Genomic DNA, 17,265 nt, shown 5'->3' on the forward strand with positions numbered 1-17,265 from the left:
TGATGGAAAAATAATGCGAAAAGAAATAGAAAATAAAGCAACAAACAAAAACAGGAAAACAAAGAAAAACAAAAAAAAATATAACAAAATAATAATAAAAAAATAAAAATGAAAAAGTGAAGTGATGTTCCTTTGACTGGCTTAAGATCCCAGTCTTCTGTACTGTACTGTTTCTTAGATTCCTGTTGCTGGGACTGAAGGTCTCTCTTTAGGCCAGTCCCTGTGGACTCTCAGGGACTATTTAGATTTTTTTTAAATACTTTGTAACCTTCAGGGTGTAGTCTGGGTGTGGCTGTATTAGTTGCCTGGATACTGGAGGGAGGGGCTATCTCTTCAGGACAAAATGGCTGCCCAGGTCTCGGGCTCAGGTATGACTCAGCACCAGACTTGCTGCCACTTCTCCTGGACCCCCTCCTCTCCCCAGCCTCTCCCAGACTCCACAAGTCCGCACCTTCTCCCTCACCTCAGCCATGGGTAAGTGTCCGTATCCGAAAGGTCCTATGAAGAAAGGTCACTGAAGAAAGGCTCAGGCCACAGAGAAAGGAAAGACTGCACCTCTGTGAGTTCCTCTCCTGCCAGCACTGCGCTATCTGGTCAGCCCTTCAGGTTGCCCCCTCTGGCTTCAGCCTTTCGTGACTGTGGACCCAGATCTAGAATCCCCTGCCGTCCAGCAGTCCTGTGTACCTTCTTTCCACAGTCAGACGCTGTGCCTGTCCCCAGGGACACGGCTTGGTGCTGTGCGGATTCCCTCTGACCCTCTGGGCTCAGAGGTCTGGCAGACTCTCCTGGCCAGATCCTTGATTTTACCTTTCTCCAGGGATCCTCTACCCGTCCTGGCTGCAAACTGTCTCACCCGCTGAGTCTCCTTCGCCAATTCAGGTTGTATGTTATTCGTTTCAGCTGCTCATTCTATTTGCTCTGGGACAAGGCTCGGGACACGTCCGTCTATTCCGCTGCCATTTTGTCTCTCCTCACAAGTCCTCTGCTGTTGTCATTTTTTAAAAAAATCCTCACTGAGGATATATTTTTATTGATTTTTAGAGGGGGGAGAGAGAGAGAGAGAGAGAGAGAGAGAGAGAGAGAGAGAGAGAAACATCACTGTGAGAGAAATATCAATCAGTTGCCTCCTGTTCATGTCCTGACCAGGGATCAAACCGGCAACTTAGGTATGTGCCCTGACTGGGAATCAAACCAGCAACTTTTTTGTGTAGGGGATGATGCTCCAACAACTGAGCCATCTGTCCAGGGCTGTTGTCATTTTTTAAAATTTAACAATCTACAGAAAAAGAGATCATTGTCCCTGACTAAATCATCAGGTATTGCATATTTTTTAAAATTCTGGTGGCACACTGGTTGAAAATTGCTGTGCTAATACAACAATGATGTGACTATATTTAAACTTACAGAAGATGTATACTTCCAACAATGATGAGTAATTTTGTTTCATTATATGAGCATTAAGTACAGGGTAGGAGTCCACCAAATCATTGGCATTGGATAGATCTTGAGTCAAATCCCAGCACTCCCTTTCACTAAGAGATTTATGTCACTGTCTTATCTGAAAAATGAGGGATAGCTTACCAACTTCCACAAGCTATTGTGAGAATAAAATAATGTCAGTTATAGACTCCCAAAGTGCCTGGAAGTCCCTGAGTAGGGCTTTGCTCCCTCGTAATAATATAAATGGTTGTTTGGTGGCTCTCACCCCCAGAGGAATAAAGCACTGGGAGAGCTTATTCACAACTATATTCTCAGGAGCTCTATAATTGTTGACAGATGACTGTTTTTCTCAACACAGTGCCTGGTATATGGTATAGGCTTGGTAAATAATAGCTCTTATTAACATCCAGCTCAAACTGATAAAAACAGGGAAGCATTGCTAGTCAACAAAAAGCTCTCTGTTGAGAACTTTGACCTCAGAAACTTACTCAGAAAATAAGTAGACTCCATGGAAGAGGAATGAGTGTTGTGGTTTCTGTTGCTATCTCCAAGCAAAGAAGTAGGGGATTCAAAGACTCAACTTCTACCAGTCTCACAGACCACCAGGAAATGAGTTTCTTCCCCCAGTTCTTGTCCTTGAAACTCAACCTCATCAGTAAGTCCAAATGAACAAGATACCAACTGCTGAGTGGGAGGCAATATCATCTATGGCAAGAGGCCTAGCCCTTTCCCAGCAAGGTGTTACTTTTGATTTCCTTCAAGTGTGATCAAGGTGGGTGAAGTGGCAGCTGTTGGAAGGCTGGGTGAGGTGTGGGCTGGCTGAGTCAGTGCTGGCCAGGTTCCCCTTGGGAAATTCCCATGGGGAGGGGGAAGGGTGACAGTTGTCAGCTGAGAAATTAATCAGGCATGACTTCAAGATCAATGGATAGATTATAATCTGCCCATGGAAAAGCTTGGGTGTAATTAATGGCTGGGGTGGAAGTGAGCTCTTACGAATGGAATGAAGTCCTTAACCTTGGCCCTCTCTGTGTCCAAATGACATTATTTGCCACCTCTCTAGCTCACTAGAATAAATAAAATGAAATAAAAGATACATATTTTAAAAAACTGAAAAAGTATTTATGAAGTAGACAAATGAAATCTATATATATAAAAAGCCAGTGACCGGAACAACAGAATGACTGGAATGACCAGAACAACTGGTTGCTATGACACCCACTGCGGCCAGCCAACTGGCCCGATCAGGGATGGGGCCGGCCAACCTCCCATGGCCCCTCCCCCTGTTGGCCCAGCCCCAATCAGCCCCAATTAGAGTGGGCTGGCCGGACCCCACCCATGCAAGAATTCCTGCACCGGGCCTCTAGTCTATAATAATAAAAGTGTAATATGCTAATTAGACCGGATGTCCTTCTGGGTGACCTTCTGGACGAAGCCGGGTCTGTGAAGGAAGCCTGGGTCCACCTGCCAGAGGGAAGCCGGTGCCGGTAGCCAGGGGAAGGAAGGCCTACTCTTGCATGAATTTTGTGCATCGGACCTCTAGTCCTATCTAATAAAAGAGAAACATGGTCATTAGCTGTAACTTCGCTACCCTTCCCATTGGCTAATCAGGGTGATATGCAAATTAACTGCCAACCAAGATGGCGGCCGGCAGCCAGGCAGTGAAGCGAACAGGAGGCTTGCTTGCTCCATAATGGAGGAAGCCAAGGTTCCCTGCCTTCCGCTGCTGGGCTCTGAGCTGCAGTTTAAGAAACATTGTTGCAATTATAGAAGCAAAAAAAACCCCCCAGATACCTGCTTTCAGCTGTCAGAGCTGGAGCAAGCAGTACCGAAACAGTGTTACAATTACAGAACCCAAACAAACCAGATACCTGCTTTCAGCAGCCAAGGCCTCAAGCTGGAGCCGGCCTCAGAGCTAAAGCCGGCTTTCAGCTCCAGTGACAGCCATAGAAGGTAAATAAATCCCAGAATAAAAGAAAAAAAGAAAAAAAGGACAGGTTGGAAGCTTCAGTCGCCCACCAGCCTGAAAACGACCCTCAGCCCCTCACCCAGACTGGCCAGGCACCCCAGTGGGGACCCCCACCCTGAAGGGGGTGTGACCAGCTGCAAACAGCCATCATCCCCTCATCCAGGCTGGCCAGGCACCCAAGCGGGACCCCCACCCTGATCCAGGACACCCTTCAGGGCAAACCAGCCAGCCCCGACCCGTGCATCAGGCCTCTATCCTATATAGTAAAAGGGTAATATGCCTCCCATCACCAGGATCAGCAGAGCCGCAAAGGCTCCCGGCACTGGGATCAGCGGAGCAGCGAGGCCTCACTGCCCCTGTGTCAAGCGGAGCCACGAGGCCTCCCAGCACTGGGATCAGCAGAGCCACGAGGCCTCCTGGTCCCTGGAGCAGCGTGACAGGGGGCAGCGCCCAACCCCCTGATTCGCCCTGCGGCTCTGTGTGTGACAGGGGGCGGGGCCACAACCTCCCTATCTGCCCTGCTCTGTTCGTGACAGGGGAAGGCGCCCCAACCCCCTGATCGGCCCTGCTCTGTGCCTGATAGGGGGGAGCTCCCCAAACCCCTGATGGGCCCTGCTCTGTGCCTGATAGGGGGGAGCTCCCCAAACCCCTGATCGGCCCTGCTCTGTGTGTGACAGGGTGCGGCGCCTCAACCCCCCCATGGGTCCTGCTCTGTGTGTGACGGGGTGGAGCCACAATCTCCTCATTGGCCCTGCCCTGAGTGTGACAGGGGGGAGTGCTCCAACCCCCTGATCCACCCTGCTCTGTGTGTGACAGGGGGCGGTGCCCTAACTCCCCTATCGGCCCTACTCTGTGCGTGACAGGGGGGAGCTCCCCAACCCCCTGATCGGCCCTGCTTTGTGTGTGACGGGGGTGGCGCCGTAACCTCCCCATCGACCCTGCCTTGAGTGTGACAGGGGGCGGCGCCCCAACCCCCCAATCGGCCGTACCCTGAGTGTTACTGGGGTGGCATCACAACCCCCCAATCCGCCCTGCTTTGTGCATGACAGGAGGTGGCGCTCCAACTCCCCAATCGGCCCTGCTCTGAGCCCAACCAGGGGCTGCACCTAGGGATTGGGCCTGCCCTCTGCCACCCGGGAGTGGGCCTAAGCCAGCAGGTTGTTATCTCCCGAGGGGTCCCAGACTGTGAGAGGGCACAGGCCGGGCTGAGGGACCCCCTCTCCCCCCCAAGTGCACAAATTTTTGTGCAGCGGGCCTCTAGTATTATATAAAAGAACTGGGTAGATTTTCATATTGTGTTACTTTTATAAGCAAAAAATACATAATTAAATTACTATTGAAAGATATTCAAGCATGGCATCATTGTTATTATCATTTTCCTACACTTTGCAAGGAGCAGATTCCCCCATTTTAGGAGACAGAGCTCCACTCAAGGAATTGGGATCCTTTGGTGATTCCTATTTGATTAGCCATGTTGCCTCAGGGCAGCAGATCCCAAAATAGCGAAATAATACAAGAAGCCACCCAATAATAATAAAAATGTCTTGGAGACATTTATTTTTTACTTTTTATTGTTTAAAGTATTACATGTCTCCTTTTTTCCTGATTGACCCCCACCAGCCACTCCCACCCCTGAGGGCAAGCCCCCACCACCCCAGTGTCTGTGTCCATTGTCTAGGAGACATTTTAAACTTCCTTCCATATCCTCATGTTTAAAGTAAACATGCATTTCAAGTTCTTAACCCAAGTCCTAAAGACAGGCTGATAGATAAATTTGCATAAAAGGAAAAATGGGTCCTAACCAGTTTGGCTCAGTAGATAGTGCATCAGCCTGCAGACCGAAGGGTCCCGGGTTTGATTCTGGTAAAGGACACGTACCTCGGTTGCAGGCTCCTCCCTGGCCCAGGGGAACATGCAGGAGGCAACCAATGGATGTGCTTCTCTCACATTGATATTTCTCTCTGTCTTTCCCTCTCTCTTCCACTCTCTCTAAAAACCAGTGGGAAAATATCCTTGGGTAAGGATTAAAAAATAATCTATATAATAAAGAGCCAGGGTCATAATGATCGAAGGCTCGACCAGACTGGAAGTCAGTGCACTGACTGGGGCTGCTGCAGGCACTGACCCAGCACTGACTGCCTAGGGGGCTGTGGATCAGGCCCGGAGAGAGGCCTGCAGAGAGAGAGGCAGGGTCTTATCTGTAGCCTCTGTGGCAGCTGTTGATCAGTACTTGCCTCTCTTTTTCTCCCAGTCTGGCCAACAGCCGCCTCCATTTCTCTCCAGGCCTTCACCAGGCTGCTGATCAGCCCCACCTTTCTGATCAGGCCACGTTGATAGGCCCAGAGATGCTGACTGGCATAGAAACTGACCAATCAGAACCAAATCTGGGTGAACTGTGAGGAGCCAATGGCTGCCTAGGAGGTGGAGCTTTTGACGCTGACTGGCATAGAAACTAACCAATCAGAACCAAATTGGCTGGCAGAGGAGGGCAGTTAGGAGCGATCAGGCAGGCAGGCAGAGGCAGTTAGGGGCGATCAGGCAGGCAGGCAGAGAGGTTAGGGGCAATCAGGCAGGCAGGCAGAGAGGTTAGGGGCAATCAGGCAGGCAGGCAAATGAGTGGTTAGGAGCCAGCGGTCCCAGATTGTGAGAGGGGTGTCTGACAGCCATTTTAGGCCTGATCAGGCCTAAATCGGCGGTTGGACATCCCCTGAGGGGTCCCCAATTGGAGTGGGGGCAGGCTGGGCTGAGGGAACCCCCCCCCCCACACACACACACTCCATGCACGAATTTCGTGCACCGGGCCTCTAGTCTATATATATAAAAGGCTAAGTGACCGGCTGTGGAGGGACCGTGGGAGGTTGGCTCCAGGGCATGTCCGGCCTGTCTTGCCCAGTCCTGCCCCGCTGGCCACCTTCTGATTAATTTCTTTTCAATGTGCATGAATCTATGCACTGGGCCTCTAGTAATAATAATAATAAAAAAGGAGAAATGGGTAGAAGTTGAGGGTGATGTGTGACTCCATGAAAGAAATCTAGCAGGAAGGACTCATTCCTCCCAGAAAAAGATAAACTCCTAGGGAACACTTCTACAACATGGCTCTTGCCTTCTGGTTGGATGACTGCAGTGACGTCAACAAAGGCCTATTTCCCAGGGCAGGAGAATAGACAGGTTTTTATTAATAAAGATTTTCATTTTATAAGACATCAGCTGTATGCTAGATACTTTCTATGCATTATTTCTAACCCTCAAAACAAGTTCCAGTTTAAAAATGAGATTGAGAGGGCACAAATGACATATAAGATCATTATGCTTATATTTATTATACTTATGAAAGATCACTATACTGATAAATGAAAGGTGGTTTGAACCCAGTCCCGCTTGCTCTGACAGCTCACTCTTCCTTTAGCCATGCTTGAGGTCATCCCCAGGGAAACCCAGACTGGGTGGTACTGCTCGCCTTGCAGAAGGAGCATAATCAGGCGGGTCCAGCCAGGCTTTTTTGCAGGCTGGGCAATGCTTCTCTAAACTAGGACACTTAAACTGCCAGAAGTCAATATTGAACTAGACAAGCCCTTATTTTAGCTTCTATCTAGAAAAATTAACATTTAAAAAACAGACATGGAAAAATATTTTTTTAGCTTTTATTATGGAAAATTTCAAACACACACAAAAGTTAAGAAAGTGGTACAAATCAACCTATGGCTTGGCTCCAACTACTATAAGCATTTTGCCATTCTTGTTTCATCTATCCCTCATATATTCTGGAGTATTTTAAGCCAATCCCAGACCTTATATTATTTTACCTGTAAATATTTCAGTATTGATTCTAATACATAAAAACTTAAATTTAACAAGACAACAGATCCATTATCACCCCTAAGCAAAGTATTAATAGTTCCATAATATTATTTCTTAGTATATTCAATTGTCCTGCATTGTATCCAAAAATGTCTTCTTAAAGTTGGTTTATTGAATTCAGTTCACACATTACAGAGTTTGGGCATTTCAGTCCTAGGTAATTTCTTTTTTGAAAAAATATATTTTATAAATAAAGGAACATTACTGCTGGGTCGTCAAAGGCGTTCCTTTCACAATGAGTGCAGGAAGACAGAACCACCCAAGCAAAGAAAACTACATTATGGAGCAACGTCTTTCATGTAGGCTGCAATCATTTCAGTGTTATGAGCTGATTTTTGTCACTGCTGCAGGCACAGAGTGGATTTTCATTGAAATGAACAATATGTGAACCCATGAGGAAATCAAAATGTGTGTGGAAAGAGTGAGAAGTGAACATTGTGATAGTCCATAAGTGAACAGTTCGATAGTCCATATGGTTGCTCTGAAGTAAAGAACTGTTATTTAAACTAATATAATATTGAGTGTCAACTGTCATTGAAAAAAAAATAAAAAATTTTAAAAAAGATTTAAATAAAAGAACTTATTTAAAATAAATATATGGCCCAAGCCAGTTTGGCTCAGTGGATAGAGCGTTGGCTTGTGGACCGAACAGTCCTGGGTTTTATTCTGGTTGAGGGCACGTACCTCGGTTGCAGGCTCCTTCCGGGCCCTGGTCGGAGTTCATGCAGGAGGCAACCAATCGATGTGTTTCTCTCACATTGATATTTCTCTCTGTCTTTCCCTTTCTCTTCCATTATCTCTAAAAATCAGTGGAAAAATATCCTTGGGTGAGGATTTAAAAAAATTAATTAAAATAAATATATGTGGCACTAAGGATAATTGCAAACTATCAATTGAATTATAAAAATACTTTATTTTTAAAATTTATTTTACAATTATAGTTGACATACAATATTATGCCAGTTTTGGGTATACAACATAATGATTAGACATTTATATACCTTATGAAAAGATCACCCTGATAAGTCTAGTATCCACCTGATAGCATACATAGTTATTACCATATTATTGACTATATGCCTATGCTGTATTTTACGTCCCCATGACTATTTTGATAATTGGGGAATTGTACATCTTAGTCCATTCACCTTTGTCATCTGTCCCCAAAACCTTTCCCATCTGGCAAACATTAATTTGTTCTCCATATCTGAGTATGTTTCTGTTTTGTTTGTTCCTCATATAGGTGAAATCATATGGTATTTGTCTTTCTCTGTCTAACTTATTTTACTTAGCATAATACCCTCTAGATCCACCCATGTTGTCACAAATGATAAATTTTTTTATGGCCTAGTAATATTCCATGGTATATATGTACCACTTATTCTTTACCCATTCATCTATCAGTGGACACTCAAGTTACTCTCATATCTTGGCTATTGTACATAATGCTGCAATGAACATAGGGAAGCATATATCTTCTCAAATTAGTGTTTTGGTTTCTTCAAACCAATATATAAAATTGAACTGCTAGGTCATAAAGTAGGTCTCTTTTTTATTTTTTAAAGGACCTCCATACTGTTTTTCCTAGTGGCTACACCAATTTACAATCCCATGAACAGCAGGCAAAGATTCCCTTTTCACATCACCCTCACCAACACTTATTTGTTGATTTACCAATATCTCGTTGAGGTTTTAATTTGCATTTCCCTAATGTTTAGTGATGTTGAGCATCTTTTCATTTGTCTGTTAGCTTTTGGTATGTCCTCTTTGGAGAGATGTCTATTCAGATTCTCTTCCCATTTTTAAATCAGATTATTATTATTATTTTTTTGTCTTAAGCTATGTGAGTTCCTAATATATTTTGGATATTAACCCCTTGTTGATGTATCACTAGCAAGTAACTTCTCCAATTCGGTAGGTTGTCTTTTTGTTGATGATTTCCTTCACTGTGAAAAATTTTTAATTTGATGTAGTCCCATTTGTTTACTGTTTTCGTTTGTTTCCCTTGCCCAAGGAGACATATCCAAATAAATATTCTTAAAAGTGATGTCAAAAAGTTTACTGCTTGTGTTTTTTCCTAGGAGTTTCAGGGTTTGGTGTCTTACATTTTAAGTATTCAATCCATTTTTAGGTTGTTGTTTTTTTTTTTGTATATGGTATAAGAAATTGGTCATTTAATTTAATTTATTTTTTAATGTATCTACTCAGTTTTCCCAACACCATTTATAAGAGTCAATCATATGTTCTTGACTCATTTCTCATACTTTAATTGACCAAATAGGCACAGGTTTATTTCTGGGCTCTATTCTGCTCTATTAATTAATGTGTCTGTTTTGATGTCAGTACCATGCTGTTTTGAGTACTATAGCAGTGTAGTATAATTTGATATCAGGTAGTATGATATCTATAAATTTGTTCTTCTTTCTCAAGATTGCTATTCAGGATCTTTTTTGGTATCATTTAAATTTTAAGATGGTATGTTCTAGTTCTACAAAAAAAATGCCATTAGTATTTTTTAAATAATTTATTTTTAAATGTTATTTTCCAATTACAATTTACATGCAATATTATTTGCATTAGTTTAGGTGTACAGCTAGTGGTTAGACATTTAGATAACTTACGAAGTGATCACCTGATAAGTCCAGTACCCACCTGGTACCATACATAGTAATTACAATATTACTGACTATATTCCCTATGCTGTACTTAACACCTCCATGACTATTTTGTAACTACCAATTTGTATTTCATAATCCCTTCATCTTTTTTACCCAGCCCCCCAGAACCCCTCTCCTTTGGCAACCATCAGTCTGTTCTCTGTATCTGAGTCTGTTTCTATTTTGTTTGTTTGTTTCTTTAATTTGTTCTTTAGATTCCACATATAAATGAAATCATATGACATTTGTCTTCTCTGATTGATATATTTCACTTAGCATAATACCCTATGGGTCCATCCATATTGTCTCAAGTGGTAATATTTCATTCTTTTATCTGGCCAAGTAATATTCCATTGTATATATGTACCACCGTTTTTAAGGCACTCATCTATTTTTTTTTCTCTTCACCCGAGGATGTTTTTCCATTGATTTTGAGAGAGAGAGTGGAAGAGAGAGAGGGAAAGACAGAGAGAAACATTGATGTGAGAGAACACATTGATAGGTTGCCTTCTGCATACACCCTGACCAGGCCCAGGCTGGGAAGGAGCCTGCAACCGAGATATGTGCCCTTGACCAAAATTGAACCTGGGACCCTTTGGTCCACAGGCCAATGCTCTATCCACTGAGCCAAACCAGCTAGGGCTCCACTCATCTATTGATGAGCACTTGGGTTGCTTCCATATCTTGGCTATTGTAAATAACATTGCAATGACATAAGGGTGCATATATTCTTTCAAATTAGTGTTTTGGGTTTCTTTGGATATATACCCAGAACTAGAATTGCTGGGTCATGAGAGTCTCATTTTTTATTTTTTTTTGAGTAACCTCCATACTATTTTCCATAGTAGCTGCACCAATCTGCATTCCCACTACAGTGTATGAGGGTTCCCTTTTCTGCACATCCTCACCAACACTTGTTTTGATTTATTGATTACAGACATTCCGACAGGTATGAGCTGATATCTCATTGTGGTTTTAATTTGCATTTCTCTGATGATTAGTGACGTTGAGATCGTTTCATAGGTCTATTGGTTATCTGTATGTCCTCTTTGGAGAAGTGTCTATTCAGGTCCTTTGCAGACTTTTTAATTAAATTACTTATATTTTTAAATGTTAAGTTGTATGAGTTCCTTATAAATTTTGGATATCAACTCCTTATTGGATGTATTATTGGCAAATTTCTTCTTCCATTCAGTAGGTGGTCTTTTTGTCTTATTGATGGTTTACTTTGCTGTGCAAAACTTTTTAGTTTGATGTAGTCCCATTTGTTTGTTTTTTGTTTTGTTTCCCTTGCCCGAAGAGATATGTCAAAAAAAGTATTGCTTAGAGAAATGTCCGAGATTTTTCTGCCTATGTTTTCTTCTAGGAGTTTTCTGGGTATTTTGATAGGGATTATATTGAATAACTACATTGCTTTTACTAGTATGGACTTTTTATCTATGTTAATTTTTCCTATCCATGAGCATATGTCCTTCCATTTATTTGTATCTTCTTCAATTTCTTTCTTCAATTTCATAGTTTTCTGAGAACAGATATTTTGCCTTCTTGGTTAAATTTATTCCTGGATATTTTATTATTTTAGATGCAATTATAAATAGGATTGTTTTCTTAATTTCTCTTTCTGATAGTTCATTATTAGTGTATAAAGTACAATAGATTTCTGTACATTAATTTTGCATTCTTTTACTTTACTGAATTCTTTTATCAGTTCTAATAGTATTTTTGGTGGACTCTTCAGAGTTTTCTATATAGCAGTATGTCACCTGCAAATAATGACTGTTTTCTTTTTACCAATTTGTCTGCCTTTTATTCCTTTTTCTTATCTGATTACTCTGGCTAGGACTTCCAATACTATGTTGAATAAAAGTAGTGAGAGTAGACATCCTTATCTTGTCCCTGATTTTAAAGAAAAAACTTTTGGCTTTTCACCATTGATTATGATATTAACTGTGGGCTTGTCATATATGGCCTTTATCATGTTGAGGTATGTTCCCTCTATTCTCACTTTGTTGAGAGTTTTTATCATAATGGATGTTATATTTTGTCAAATGTTTTTCCACATCTATTAATATGATTATATAATTTTTATTTTTCATTTTGTTTATGTATCACAATAATTGATTTGCAAATATTGAACCAAACTTACATCCCAGGAATAAACCGCACTTGATTATGGTACATAATCTTTTAAATATATTGCTGAATTCAGTTTGAAAATATTTTGTTGAGGATTTTTGCATCTATGTTCATCAAGAATATTGGCCCATAATTTTTTTTTTGTAGTGTCTTTGTCTGGTTTTGTTATCAGGGTAATGCTGGCCTTATAAAATTAGTTTTCCCTCCTCTACAATTTTTTGGGACTAGTTTGAGAATAATAGGTATTAATTCTTCTTTGAATGTTTGCTAAAATTCACCTGTGAAGCCATCTGACACAAGACTTTTGTTTGTTGGGAGCTTTTTGACTACTGATTTGATTTGATTAGTAGTTACCTGTCTGTTCAATTTTTGTTTTTTTCCTGATTCAGTATTGGAAAATTGTATGCTTCTTGAAATGTATCCATTTCTTCCAGACTGTTTAATTTCCTGGCATATAATTATTCATTGTATTTTCTTACATTCCTTTGTGATTCTGTGGTGCTGGTAGTCTCCACTGTCATTTCTGATTTTATTTATTTGGACCATCTCTCTTTTTGTCTTAATGAGTCTGGCTATCAATTTGCTTATCTTTTTAAGGTACCAGCTCTTGGTGTTATTGATCTTTTCTATTATTATTTTTACCCTATTTTGTTTATTTCCACTTTGATATTTATTATTTTCTTCTACTCACTGTTGGCTTTGCTTATTCTTTTTCTAGTTCCTGTAGATGCAAGATAAGATTGTTTACTTGAGATTTTTCTTGTTTCTTGAGGTAGGCTTGTGTTGCTATAAATTACCCTCTTAAAACTGCTTTGGCTGTGACCCACAGATTTTTGAGTTGCTGTGTTTTTATTTTCATTTGTCTCAAAATAGGTATCTTTTGATTTCTTCTTTGAGCTCATGTGTTTGTGTATTTTTTGGCTTTCGTCTTATAATTGATTTCTACATTCATACTATTTTGATTGGAGAAAATGCTTGATATGATTTCAATCTTCTTAAATATATTGAGACTGTTTTTATGGCCTAACATCTGGTTCCAGCCCTGGCCAGTGTGGTTTAGTTGGTTGGAGCATCATCCTATACACTAAAACGTGGCAGGTTCTATCCCTGGTCGGGGAGCCTACAGAAGGCAACCAATTGCTGTTTCTCTCTCACATCAATGTCTCTCTGTCTCCCCTCTTCCTCTCTCTCTCAAATCAATGGAAACATGTCCTCAGGTGAGGATTTAAAAAAGAAAAGAAAAGAAAGTGTTTCATGAGCTTTTGAAAAGAATGTATATTCTGCTGCTTCTGGGTGAATGTTCTAAAAATACCAATTAAGTCCATTTGGTCTAATGTGTCATTACAGGCTGCTATTTCCTTGTTTTTCTGTCTAGATCAGTGATGGCGAACCTTTTGAGCTCGGTGTGTCAGCATTTTGAAAAACCCTAACTTAACTCTGGTGCCGTGTCACATATAGAAAATTTTTGATATTTGCAACCATAGTAAAACAAAGATTTATATTTTTGATATTTATTTTATATATTTAAATGCCATTTAACAAAGAAAAATCAACCAAAAAAATGAGTTCGCGTGTCACCTCTGACACGCGTGTCATAGGTTCACCAACACTGGTCTAGAGGATCTATCCACTGATGTCAATGGGATGTTAAAATTCCTTACTATTATGGTACTACTGTCAGTCTCTCCTTTTATGTCTGTCAATATTTGCTTTATAAATTTAGGTGCTCCTATATTGGGTGCATAGATGTTTACAAGAGTGATGTTTCTCTTATTGGATTGATCCCGTCATCATTATGAAATGCCTTTCTTTGTCTCTTGTTACAGCCTTTGTTTTAAAGTTTATTTTGTCTGATAAAAGTATTGCTATCCCAGCTTTTCTTTTTTTCATTTTCATTTGCGTAAAATATCTTTTACTATCCCTTTGCTTTCAGTGTGTGTATGTCTTTAGATCTGAAGTGGGTCTTTGATAGGCAGCATACATATGGGTCTTGTTTTTAAATTAATTCAGTCAGCCCAGCCTGTGTGGCTCAGCATTGAGCATCAACCCAGCAACAAAGAGCTCACAGGTTCGATTCTGGGTCAGGGCACATGCCAAGGTTGCAGGCTTGATCTCCAGTAGGAGGTGTGCAGGAGGCAGCCAATCAATGATAGTGCTACCTGTCTATCACTTTCCCTTTCTTTCTCTCTAAAAAACCCAATAAAAACACATTTTTAAAATTTTCATTCAGTCAGCCACCCTATGTCGTTTGATTGCAGCAATCAGTCTATTTGCATTTAAGGAAATTATGGCTATGTAGCAATATGTAGTAATTATGGACAGGTATGTAGTTATTGTCATTTTATTAATTATTTTCTAAATTTTTTGGTAGTTGTGTTTTCTTCTTGTTCTCTTGCTCTCTTCTCTTGTATGTTGATGACTTTGTAGAATGTTGTGTTTGGATTCCTTTCTCTTTATTTTTTGTATATTTTTTGTAGGTTTTTAGTTTGTGGTTACCATGTGCTGTACTTATACCAAGCTAACTAGCAGTCTATGTTAAGTTGACAATCACTCAAGTTCTAATGCATTCTAAAATCACTACAATTTTTTACTTACCCCCCTACATTTATGTTTTCATCATTATTTTTCACTTCTCTTATGCATATGTGTTTGTGAACCTTGTCCAAGCTTTGTTGATTCAGTTTTACATTTTAAATGTCAGCTTCTCCTTTTGGATAGCTTTATAATCTATTAATTTGTGATTTCCATAAACAAAGTACATTGATTTTGCCAGGGCTCCTTGACTCAGGGTTGATGGCTGTAATCGTCTTGAAGAAATTTCCAGGAGGTATTTTTGCCTTAATGAGATGAGCAGGTTTTCATAATGCTGAGCATCTGCTTTTCTAAATTAAGAGAGTTTCTTATAATAACAGTAGCATCAATAGCCTACAGGAAATCAGCGAATATCCAGTGTGTATTTCCTTTAAAGTAAGATGGATGATTTTCACCGTTTAGGCCTGTGTGTCACTGTTCATGGCCTACACAAGTATAACAAATACTGCAGTTAAAAAAGATGACTGCCACTATGCTCTCCACTTTTACTTTTTCTTTTGAATCATGAAGTGTCAGAGTTCATTAATTCAACTTTTTTTTTTTGCAGATAAAAAAAAATTTGAGTTCCCCAAAGTTATGAGACTTGCCCAGGATTTCTTATCCTGGTCCAGTGCATTTCCTGGTACCTCTGCTACTTCTTGGTTGTATCAACACATTTGTTTTTGTTTTCTTGGGGTAGACTGTCCCGAGGTGTCTGCTGTTCATGCTTTAATGATGGAATGCAGAATGATATAATGTTGTTTAACTGTTCATTGTGAATTTACTCCAGGTAGTTTTTGTTTAATTAGAGCAATATTTTCTAGGTTTCCAGGCAACATAATGATGGAGTTTCAGGCTTTATTGCCAGCCAGTGAAATAGAAAGGGCACTATCTTTTGCTTCCATTATGAACATATCTTTTTCTCTTACTCTTTGTAGATTTGTGTTTATTTTGTGTTGATGTCAAAAAATCAAATAGGCATAAAAAAGGTGGAAAAAGATAATTTCATAGGATAGATATGAGTAAGCATCCTTCTTTGTGGTTCCTACATCTGAGTAAATGTTTAGTGTGGACATTCAATCTGTGTCTGACGCTGTGTTAGGTGGGAAAATTGGCACCTTGGAGGGTTACATTAAACTTGATTTAGACCTGGCCAATTGGGGAAGGAAACATAGTTAACTAAGATGAAATTAAAAGGTTATAACCACAGAATAATTCACATATGTAAAATATGTATTCATATAAGGAAGGACTGTTGTGAACTTTGGAGTAGAAGGGCAGGAAAGGCTCAGGTGCAAGCACAGGTTTAAAATGGAGTAAATTAGGTTGTACTCTTCCCTCACTGCTTCTCATCATGGTTCGAACCCATTCAACAATTTGGTCAAATTCAGGAAACTTCAGGGAAAATGGAAGGATGGCAACCTTGAAGAACAATGAAGAAATTAATGAATTATTTGAGATTAGAGGAAAGACGGATAGAAACTGTATTGTGCCAATTAATTTGGCTGAGCCAGAAATCTTGTTACCCACCAGCACCTTTTCAAGCATTCCAGTTCCATTGTTGCCATTTGTAAGTGCTATGTGTTGCTTTCTCTTCCATGACCTCATTTTCCCTTCTGGGGAAGGTTGAAGAGTCTCTCTTGTGATGTCACTCCTTTCACCAGGAAACTCATTCACTGTGCTAGTGTTGTGACCCATGAAGTGAGCATTTTCTTACAAGGGGCTGAGGGGCTCATGTGAGAGGACCCAGGACCCACATCATACAAACCCATTAAGTCACTGGCTTCATGAAGGCCCTTTGTCATCTCCAGCTTGACACCTTCCTAGCCTGCCTCCCTGGACCCCAGGTCCCTACTCTACTTTGGGTCCTAGCCCCTCCTTCTGGATATCCTCTTTTTTAAAAAGAATATATTTTATTGATTTTTTTACAGAGAGGAAGGGAGAGGGATAGAGAATTAGAAACATCAATGAGAGAGAAACATCGATCAGCTGCCTCCCGCACACTTCCTACTGGGTATGTGCCTGCAACCAAGGTACATGCCCTTGACCAGAATCAAACCTGGGACGCTTGAGTCCGCAGGCCAATGCTCTATCCACTGAGCCAAACCGGTTAGGGCTGGATATCCTCTTTTATAAAATACTAGAGGCCTGGTGCACAACATTTGTGCACTGGCGGGGGGTGGAAGCGGGGAGGAGGGTGTCCCTCAGCCCAGCCTGCACCCTCTCCAATCTGGGACCCCTCGCACAATCCAGGACTGCTGGCTACCAACTGCTCGCCTGCCTGCCTGCCTAATTGCCCCTAACCGCTTCTGCCTGCCAGCCTGATCACCCCCTAACCACTCCCCTGCCAGCCTGATCGACGCCTAACTGCTCCCCTGCTGGGCCCAATTGCCCCCAACTGCCCTTCCCTGCCGGCCCGATCACCCCTAACTGCCCTCCCCTGCTGGCCTGATCACCCCTAACTGCCCTCCCCTGCTGGCCCGATCACCCCCAACTGCCCTCCCCTGCAGGCCTGGTTGCCCCTAACTGCCCTCCCCTGCCAGCCTGCTCACCCCTAACTGCCCTCCCCTGCCAGCCTGCTCACCCCTAACTGCCCTCCCCTGCTGGCCTGATCACCCACAACTGCCCTCCCTGCCG

This window comes from Myotis lucifugus, unplaced genomic scaffold, assembly GCF_000147115.1.
Source record: "Myotis lucifugus unplaced genomic scaffold, Myoluc2.0 scaffold_7, whole genome shotgun sequence".
NCBI lineage: Eukaryota > Metazoa > Chordata > Mammalia > Chiroptera > Vespertilionidae > Myotis > Myotis lucifugus.